General features: G+C 40.7%; 1 long non-coding RNA gene across 1 annotated transcript; it reads left to right on the top strand.

Moving 5' to 3' along the window:
• The first annotated feature begins 325 nt into the window (after positions 1-325).
• LOC138370688 (uncharacterized) lies at positions 326-1,527 on the top strand. The gene is made up of 3 exons (XR_011230209.1): positions 326-774; positions 915-1,043; positions 1,424-1,527. It is a non-coding gene; the product is annotated as an uncharacterized lncRNA (long non-coding RNA).
• Positions 1,528-10,766: the final 9,239 nt, after the last annotated feature.

Raw genomic sequence — 10,766 nt, forward strand, 5'->3', positions numbered from 1 at the left:
CCAGGTGGGGCGTTATCATTGTTTGGCCGAAAAAATTCGGCCAAACACGAAAAATTTATAAAAATACTACAACGTTCTGGCAACACCGTGGTGCAAACCGTTTAATGTTATGATAATAAATAACGTAATTAGAGCAAATTTTCCAGCCGCAATTGCCCGAAATCTGGTCCTCACGGCTCGGGTGCGCCGTAGGGTGATGCGTCATACGTTGTAAGCGTCTAGTATTTCGCAATAGAGTGGAGAATATCTTGTTATGCATATACAAATTATAAACACACTCGCTGGCAACTGTCTTCTGTGAGAGGGAGGGGCTATAATCCGATTTACTGGCTTAGTCACCCTCTCAGTGTCTGTGCCGGCGGTCGCATGCCTGACGCGCTCGCACAGATCGTATTTTCTTGCATATACTGCACAATGGATATAGTATCGGACAAGAAGAAAGCTCTAAAGGCAAGAGCTCTACGCGTTAGCCAAGTAAAGAAGGAGCGTAAAGCCACACTGAGGCAAAACAAGAGTTCCCTTGAGTGAAGAGAGAGGGCAGCCTCCCGCCCCCACAACACACTACCTCGCCTCACACCCAGGCACCCACACCTCCTGTGGCACCTGCCACACCTCTGTGGCACCTGCCACACCTCCTGCTGCACATGCCACACCACCTGCGGCACCTGCCACACCACCTGCGGCACCTGCCACTCAAGATCTTAGACCTGCAACTCAAGACGTTCTCCCTCTTGATGTTGCAAGATGTTGCATATTTCAGACCAATTATATTAGGTTAGTATGTATTATGTTTTATATCTTGATACTATATCATAAATAATTGTAAATATAAAGCTGCTGTCTTTTTTTTAATTTTTTTTATTTTTTTTTTAATTTTTTGTTTTTAATAATTTTTTTTTTTTTTTTTTTATCAGGCAATCTTCATGGAACTTACACACCTTACTGAAGGAATGCCAATCTACAAGGGTGGTAATTTTGATTGAAATTGGTAGTTCATCAACCTCAGCCAAAGGTGGCTGAACTTTGACCTTCATTTTTTACAGGTAACTAATTTGCAACTATATGGTTGAATAACTTTTTTATTTATTATTCAATTTACATGGAACTTGCACATTATATGTAGAGTCTGTGCCTCTAAAAACTCAAGTTATATATTTCCCCTAAGATCATTTATTGATTTTATATATATTTATAAACATCATTTTGTTGCATAATTTTTTGGGTGAACTTTGAAAATTTGTATTATTGCACTAAATAGGTTTGGGATAATAATGCCACTAGACAACCTTTATTATATAGTATTGTGATAGCTGAGTATCATAGAAATAATATCAGTTGATATTTGTATTTGTTATATCAACTTTAAAACATGTAAAAAAATGGTTAAAAAAAGTTTTTTTTTTTTTTCTCCCTCTCTATTTAGGCTGCGATGCTGAAACTTGGACCACTTGCAGCCCTCTTCACGTGTAACACGTCAATAAATTTTCATTGCACTAGAACAACTTTTATGAACCCTAACTATCGCCCCCTTCATCACAATAACCACATACACTACACACTACCTTCATCACAATAACCACATACACTACACACTGCCTTCATCACAATAACCACATACACTACACACTGCCTTCATCACAATACCCACATACACTACACACTACCATCATCACAATAACCACATACACTACACACTACCTTCATCACAATAACCACATACACTACACACTACCGCTATTACAATTACCACATCCTTTACTCACCTCTTAATTATTGTACCGATCTACACACTGGCTTCATCAGTAAATAAACTAAGACAAATATACAAATAATAATATGTCATATGTTGTTGTTCAAGATTTGCTACCTGGAACAAAAAGTTCCAATTTCCAATATGACATAATTTGTAAGACTACAAAAATAAAAAAAAATAAATATAAATTTAAATAAAACATTTTTAAGGTATATAATTTTTGTTTTAATTTGTTTATGGGATTTTTTTTTTTTTTTTTTTTTTTTTTTTTTTTTTTTTTTTTTTTTTTTTTTTTTTTTTTTTTTTTTTTTTTTAGTACAAGTGTGTAGAGGAGAGGAGACTCACTGAGAGTGGGTGGCGCGGGAGGGAAGGGTCTGGACCTCCTTGCCACAGACCTTTGCCATCCAGTATGCCTGGGTTCGCTCCTTGGTGCGTCGGCGCTGGCTCTTGGTCTTTCGAAGAGCATGCCTCACGAGCTGGCGCTGGGCATCGCCAACTGTGAACACCTCATAGCGGCGGTCCATGATGGCTACTGTGGTCACAACACTGTTCATGCCAGAGACAGTGACAGAGATTCCTCGGGGTGGGACTTGATCTTCAGATCCAATAACTCGAGGCGATCACTCTATCAACTGTATTACGGCGTCCCACATATATATGTGTTTGGAACTTATATATATACTTATAAATGTGGCTCATCAGGCTAATCTTGGTGTCTTTTTTTGTCCATTATCCAATATGTTCTTAATCTTTCTTAATATGAGAGATGCTAAAGCTCGGAGATGAGCCTTTTGTACTTGTTTTTTGTTGTTTTTTGTTGAATATAATTAAATTTCTTGTACGTAAATAATTATTACTAAGAAAAGTTAAGTCCAGCACTTTATGCCACGTCCACTTGCCTTGTACAGGTCGTGATATTACTGAACTGCTTACTGTTGAGGTTAACATTCTTGGTCAAATTTGGCCTTAATGTCCAAGTAAATGTTGTAACCGCTGTCATCACTCGGCTCAACCCTGGTATGTTGGTCCACAACATTTGTATACTGTCTAGGCACGCTGGGGGAACACGCTGCGGAATTTCCGTGGGATTAAGTCATATACCAGAGGATCTGACACTACATCAAGTTCTACTTTAGATTTAAGCAAGAAGGCATCCCAGGCGAACGATGGGAGCGAAATGTGATGGGAAGTGTCCAATTTGTTGATAGGTTGGTTGGTTGGTTGGATGGTTAGTTGTATGAATGGATTGTTAACTCTGTCTGCTAATGCTGTTCTGGTAGAACCCTCTTCTCTCATCTATGCATGCGATTACACTTCATCCCTCCTCATACTGCTAAAGCTATCTCCCTCAAACACACAATTCTCTTTGTTCTAGCTCCACATACTCTATGCTTCTGTAATGTATCGCACACACACACACACACATCCTTAAAGCTCCCAAGCCAATCTTGGCAGCAAAGTGGGTTGTCATTAGATCAGCCTTCTCCTGATTGCTGGTTGCAACAGTTCCATCCTCCCGGTTTACAGGCATGATTGTGTGCTCAGATGAATATGCTTGCCAATCTTTATATAACTCTTTCACCAGTATACGACTGGTGAAAGATTTTGCTTGGCTGTTCAAGTCCCCCTTGAGCAAGGCATTCCACTCAGTTGCGTCAAGATCTGAGCAAAATGTTGGCAAGTTCTCACTGTCCGAAAGCCTGATAGTTCGGACAGATGTTTCACCTCGATCTGTTGGGATAACCAGTGTAGTAAACACAGCCTGTTGGTCTGAAGAACCAACACATCCCGTAGGTCTGCAATGAACTTTGCTTGCAGGAAGGTGAGATACGACAGGATCGAGGAACGAGCCTGATATGTGGTTGGAAAGCTCACAAAATTTTCGAGGTTGAAGACTGCTAAGCGTTCATAAAAATCCCCCTGTATGAGATACTGGCTGAGGTCACTGAACCGACGATTATAATGTGCTGACATTAGCAGGGAGTTTAGGTTGTCCATCAGGAAGTTGACTGGGGGAAGCACCCTGCCATTGAGGTCTGTACATTGCACATATGAGTATTGATTCACCAGGATTTATGCACATTTTGAAGACCATTATTTCAAGATGACCACATCAATGGGTTGGGCATGCACAGTTTTGCTGATACACACTGGAACAGCCCCTCCTTGACCCTGCTTGTCTCGGCGCATCCATGATGTATAATCGGCAACTTAAACAAAGTTTTTAGGAGTCCTGTCATCTAGAATTGTTTCTGGAACAAAAATGACATCACGACGATGAGTGTTCACAAAGCTGTGTGTGAGATCGCCAAGATTGGTAATGAAGCCCTTGATACTGGCAAACATTATTGTAATTGACTCCTCATATCTGCGTTTTGTTTGAGAAGACAGCTGTGTATGGTGGCAGACCTCGCAGCTGGTGTGCTGGAGGTGTGTAAATCTGAGGTGCTGAGTAATGCACACGCCATCTGCAATGTTCGGGTATAGATAGTACGAATGCTGACAAGTAAGAATGTGTACTTAGTATGAGTATTTCTTTGAATTGTCAAAGATCATTTCTTTAAACATTTGATCTTGTCTATCCAGATCCCTTTTGATTCGACATGAGTCCTTTTGATGGACATGAGTCTTCGATGGCAGTGATTGCGCCTGAGATCACTCCGACAGGTTTCAGGCGTTTGACCCCTGTGAATGCATTTAGAGCAGGGCCTTAATATGAGGCTGGGAAGTTGTCCAGACTGATTATTGCCAGAGCTAAACCGCTGATTCAAGAGTTGAGACCCGTGATGTGTGTGTGCTGCTGGTGTTGACATTAATCAGGGCCTTGTTGAGGTTGGTGATGCAGTGCCTGGTTATGGTTATGTTGTGGTTGAGGCCGGTGTTGTTGTTGTTCAGGGCCATGTTGAAGTTGGTGATGCAGTGCCTGGTTATGGTTATGTTTTGGCTGAAGGTGTGGAGGCCGGTGTTGACATTGTTCAGGGCTTTGTTGGGGTTGGTGATGTTGTGGCTGAAGGTGTGGAGGCCGGTGTTGACATTGTTCAGGGCTTTGTTGAGGTTGGTTATGTTGTGGCTGAAGGTGTGGAGGCTGAGAACGCTGGTTAGGGCGGACACGCCTACGCCCACTCCTTCTAGACATTCTGGGAGGTAGTGTTTTGATTTGGCCCTTTTACATATATCAAGTGATATATGGTTAGTATGCATAGGTGGGCTTCCTTCTCACTTGCCTCTTTACTATAATATTACAGGAGGGGCGCCCGGCAGTGTCCAGGATAATCTCATACCCCCAACCATCATTCCTCCCCTCTTCCTTCCACCTCTCTTCACATCCCCCACTCTTCCTCCACCTTCCCTTCCCTCTTTACCCTTTCCCTCCCCTCCCCTCCCCTTTCTTACCTTCTTTTCTCTGCCTCCATCTTCCCCGTCTCCCTCGCATCTCCCCCAGTCCCACCCTTGTTCCCACCCCATGTCCTTATCATCTCCCTCCTCACACTTGTCCTTACTACACTCCCTTCTTTCCCGCTCTCCTCCGTCTGGCCTCCAATCTCCACCAGACAGCTATTTACATTCACATCAATATGTAAAGGGGAATTAGGCAGTGGTCTTTGTCTTTTACCTCCCCTTCCCCCTTCCCTCCTCTTCTTCCCCCTTCCCCCCTTTCCCTCCCTCCCTCCCTCTCTCCCACCTACCCTCCCTCCCGCCCCTCCTCCTGCCCACCTCCCCTTTTATTATTAGTCCCTTGTCCCCAATCTCCCCTCATCTATCTCATGTCCCCCCATCTGTTTAACTAACATTTTCCTGGGTCACAATTTTTACGATAAACTCTACGGAAAACACGTCCACGATTTCATTTTAAAATTCAAACGTATTACCTGAGGGGTTTAAATACTGATATTTAATAAAAAAATAACTTAATTTATCCCCGACCATCCTACATCCAGCCCATACCCCAAACTGTTCCCACTGCAAAGTGGGGCGAGGGTAACCCAAGTGTCTGGCCTCCAACTTTGGTCAGACACACAGATATCAGACTCACAAACTGATATTTTCTCTCATAGTATAGATGTATGCATATGTTATCAGCCTACATTGTGGTGATTCCGAGGATCAACGTCCCCGCGATCCTGTCCCTGACCAGGCCTCTGGGTTATGAATAAAATATTATTTTGATTATTATTATTTGTACTTTTTTTATTCATTTTTGATTAATTGATTGATTATTTTGATTTTGACTATTTTGAACAAATAAACTATACTCACGAAATGAATGGTATGGTAAACAACACAGCTCAATTCCAACGCAGTTCACGCAAAATAAATAAATCAAAATGGAAAATAATCAAAATCTATGAAAATTCATTTTATAATGCAATCACAAACATTGAAATGGAATTGTAACATATTTATTATAGCATGTGTGTGTTGCTCTTACATGCAACAGATGGCACTGCTTTTCAAGAAATAGCATAGTTTTACCTGTCACAGGAGTGGCATCTATACCTACGAAATGAACGGTATGGCAAACAACACACCTCAATTCCAACAGAAACATAAACAAATTCACACAAATGTCACACAAACTAATTCAATAAAAAATAAAATATATCGAAATCTATGAAAATAAAATTTATCAATGCAATCGGAAACAATGAAATGGAATTCGTGACATATTTAGTATAGCGTGCATGTTGCTATTATGTGCAACAGATAGCGCTGTTTTTAAAAAACGCATGTTTTTACCTGTCACAGGTGTGGCATCTATATAGTAGGTATATAAAAAGACGTGCCTACTTGAATGCAACGTTGTGTCAAAATTTCAAAGCAATCAGCGAAGAACTTTCGAAGATTTCAGTGTGTGTTGCTCTTACGTCCAACTGATGGCGCTGTTTTAAAAAAAGCGTGTTTTTTCCTGTCACAGGTGAGGCATGTATATAGTAGATGTATAAAAAGACGCGCCTATTTGAATGCAACGTTGTGTCAAAATTTCAAAGCAATCGGTAAAGAGGTTTCGAAGATTTCCCTCACATGAAAAACACATGATTTTTTCAGAAAAAGCATGTTTTTTTTTTTTACCATCACAGACCTGACATCTATAAAGTATGTATATAAAAACCTGCTCGGGTGCGAATGGAACTTTGTGTGAAAATTTCAAATCAATCGGTGAAGAACTTTTGGAGATTAGCGGTTATGCACAAACGAACATTTACATTTTTATTTATATAGATGAGTAGGAGCCATGAGGAGGATTCTATACCCACTAACTTGGTACCCCCAAGCTATCACCATAAAAAAGCCACGCCACAACATGGTCAAGAGCAATGCAACTTATGATACCAGTGAATCCTCTAAGGTTCCTGAGGCTTACAACTGAAGCAAAGTTAGCGTTTCAAGCATGATGTACAAAGGATTTTCTCATTATTACATTACGTTAATGTGATTTCATTGTACATTTTCATTATTAGTAATGGTAATGTCTTCTCAGACATAATAACATAGGATAAAAAACCTTGGGAGTTAGGTGGGATGTGAATTGAGCGAGATATCCAGGAACTTTGTTTCATGAGTAGTATGGATATGGGTGACTATGTGCAGGTTGTGCCCTGCTCTTACTGTAGTTTTTGTCTTTGCCATTATGGTATTCGTGTATTCTTCCTGTCATTTTTCTGTAATTATGATGTGGCACTCTGGTGCCTCTTCTTGTAAGCTTAACTTTATGTGCCTTGCTTCTGCCTGCTAATCATGTGTATGTATTTTGTATTTTTGTTTGTGTTAACGCTTTCCAGTTCTGTTTGTGTTACTTGCTGTTCTGTTATTGTCATGTTACTGTACTGTTCACGGTTTTGTCTTTATTTGTTCTGGTGGTTCGGCACCCATGCTTTTATTATTGTATTTATTTGTATTTTTCCATTATATATATAAAAAAAAGTTGCTCGCTGGCTCGGCGCTCTCACTTCACCAAGTGGGACTTGTAAACAACCCGAGCAAGGACAAGATGCAGTGTGGTTAACAGTTAATTTAATCTAGAATATTTTGGTAATTCTGGAGCCAAAACAGCCAACTGAATTACCTAAACCAATAAAACTATTTCTTCACTCCCAGACAATTCCACTTGAGTAGTGAGGAAGCTTATATATAACCAGAGGTACGTCCAAAGCCAAGAACACTCCAAGCTTACCTTCCACTCTCCAAAGTATTAGGTTCAATAGAGATATATAGTTTGTTAGCCAATTTATCAATGCCTTAATTTAGACAAAAGTTGGAACGGTTATAAGTGTGACACAACAACAAAATAGGTTGGTGAAGATTGTTGCATTGTTCCACCCTTCCTCATTACCTGATCATACTTACCTATTTGTACCTATTTGGTCGACAGTACCATTATGTAGTGATGGACTAACAGTAAACTAATTTTTGAAATATTAATTTCACAGTCCCCAAAAAGCTAAAATCAAAACATAAAAATTCCCATTCCTAGTACTGCACCTATATGTAGTACATTAGGCCTATAATCGCGAGAATTAGGCCCAGGATTGCTAGCAAAGGTTAGGTTAGGTAAGCTTATACATGAAAGTTATTATTGAAAAAGTTTCCAGTTTGTCAAAATTAATTAATAGAAAAAGTGAAATTTCTGGTGGTCCATCACAACATATTGGTATTGTCGACAAAATAGTTACAAAAAGAACTATTACAATCAGAGGAAAGTCAATATTGTTACCTTAACCATGAACTATGAGTGTGTGTTAACAGTCACAAATCGTATTGGTGAAGTGTGGTACAATTTTTATATATATTCATATTAATTTCATACAATTTTCATATTTTTTACGTTAATTAAAAGTCTAGAAAATTTCCGTTTGCAAGAGATGATGTGAGTGGAAGCCAGTGTGGTCAGCACAGCTGGGTACAAGCACTCGGATACCTCCTTCAAATCAAGCTAAGTCAGCTATAGCAGATTCCAAACATGTCTTCATCTTAAGCACGGAACATAACGTCATTAATTCGTCTCTTCAACTGGGGGGGGGGGGCCAAGGTTTGAGGGTTGTGATGGTGTAAAGTTTCCAGAACGATAACTGGTGACCATGGTGTACAGTCTGTGATGGTGGAGAGTTACCAGGACGCTAACTGGTGACAATGGTGTACAGACTGGGATGATTTAGAGTTCCCAGGACCCTAAATGGTGACCATGGTGTACAGACTGGGATGGTTTAGAGTTCCCAGCACGCTAACTGGTGACCATGGTGTCCAGCCTGTGATGGTGATGAGATCCCAAGACGCTAACTGGTGAACAAGGTTTATAGACTGTGATAGTGGAGAGTTCCCAGGACTCTAATTGGTTCCTCTTATTGTTTGCTGATGGTGCAAGTATTATGAGGAGGATTAAGACAAAGTAAGATCGAATGAGGCTACAAGATGATCTAGACAAACTGACTGAATGATCAAACAAATGGCTACTAAAGTTCAACCCGAATAAATGTAAGGGAATGAAACTAGGCGGTGAAAACAGGAGAACAGACACGATACCGAATGGGAGATGAAGTCCTTCATGAAACGGACAGAGAAAAAGATCTAAGAGTTGATATCAAGCCAAACCTAGGGGTGGTTCTAGATAGAAAACTATCACCTGAGGACCACATAAAGAATATTGTGCGAGGAGCCTATGCCACGCTTTCTAACTTCAGATTTGCTTTTAAATACATGGATGGCGATATACTAAAGAAATTGTTCAGGACTTTTGTTAGGCCAAAGCTAGAAGGTGCCCATATGGTGCCAAAGTGGTGCCCATATCTTAAGCAGCACATCAAGAAACTGGAAAATGTGCAAAGACATGCTACTAAGTGGCACCCAGAACTGAAGGGCAAGAGCTACGAAGAGAGGTTAGAGGCATTAAATATGCCAAAACTAGGAGACAGAAGAAAAGAGGTGATATGATCACTACATACAAAATAGTAACAGGAATTGATAAAATCGATAGGGAAGATTTCCTGAGACCTGGAACTTTAAGAACAAGAGGTAATAGATTTAAACTAGCTAAACACAGATGCCGAAGAAATATCAGAAAATTCACTTTCGCAAACAGAGTGGTAGATGGTTGGAACCAGTTAGGTGAGAAGGTAGTGGAGGCCAAGGCCATCAGTAGTTTCAAAGCGTTATATGACAAAGAGTGCTGGGAAGACGGGACACCACGAGCGTAACTTTCATCCTGTAACTACACTTAGGTAATTACACACATGTGGGTGGGAGGTGGCCGAGTAGACTTCGCTCTAGACTCGTGGACTTACTGACCGAAGTTCGATCCTTCGGCACCGCCGGAAAAACAAATGGGCATAGTTTCCTTCACCCCTGATGCGCCTGTTACCTAGCAGTAAATAGGTACCTGGGAGTTAGACAGCTGCTACGGGCTGCTTCCTGGGGTGTGTGTGTTTAAAAAACAATAGAAGTTGGTAACAGTTGAAATGCGGGCCGAAAGAGCAGCGTGTTACGAGCCGTACATCCTGTGGAGGTTAGTTTCAATTATAAATTGTTGGTGGACACAGTGGACAATATTTAACAGGAATAAATCTACAGCTGATATCTGGGAGGCCGCGAGTCACCAGTAATAATCCGCCAAGCAAAGTAGTTCCTTCTCAGCTAGAGATTGTTAGGAATAATGTGAACTGGAATAGCCTAACTATGTGAGGGAAAAATGGACTCAATCAAAAAGCATGCATTGGGAATATGGTAAATAAAGTCAATAAAGAGTTTGATTGCAAATGTAAATAATAGAGTATAAAGGGGCAATGACGCAAGAGAGGTGGACGCCATCTTGACGTGAGGGGAGGTGGATCGTTGACGACCAGACCTTGCTTTTCTGAGGGTTTTTCTGCGGTCGCACAGTCAGATAAACCATCATTACCTGGTATCAGGGTTGCAAGATAGGGTAGAGTAGTAATGCAGTCTTTGGTGATGTTTTATAAGAGAGAGAACAGGTTTCCTAGAGGTTTATATATGTGTGTCACCGGTTGATAGGTGTGGTGGC

The sequence above is a fragment of the Procambarus clarkii genome, chromosome 33, assembly GCF_040958095.1.
Source record: "Procambarus clarkii isolate CNS0578487 chromosome 33, FALCON_Pclarkii_2.0, whole genome shotgun sequence".
Classification (NCBI taxonomy): domain Eukaryota; kingdom Metazoa; phylum Arthropoda; class Malacostraca; order Decapoda; family Cambaridae; genus Procambarus; species Procambarus clarkii.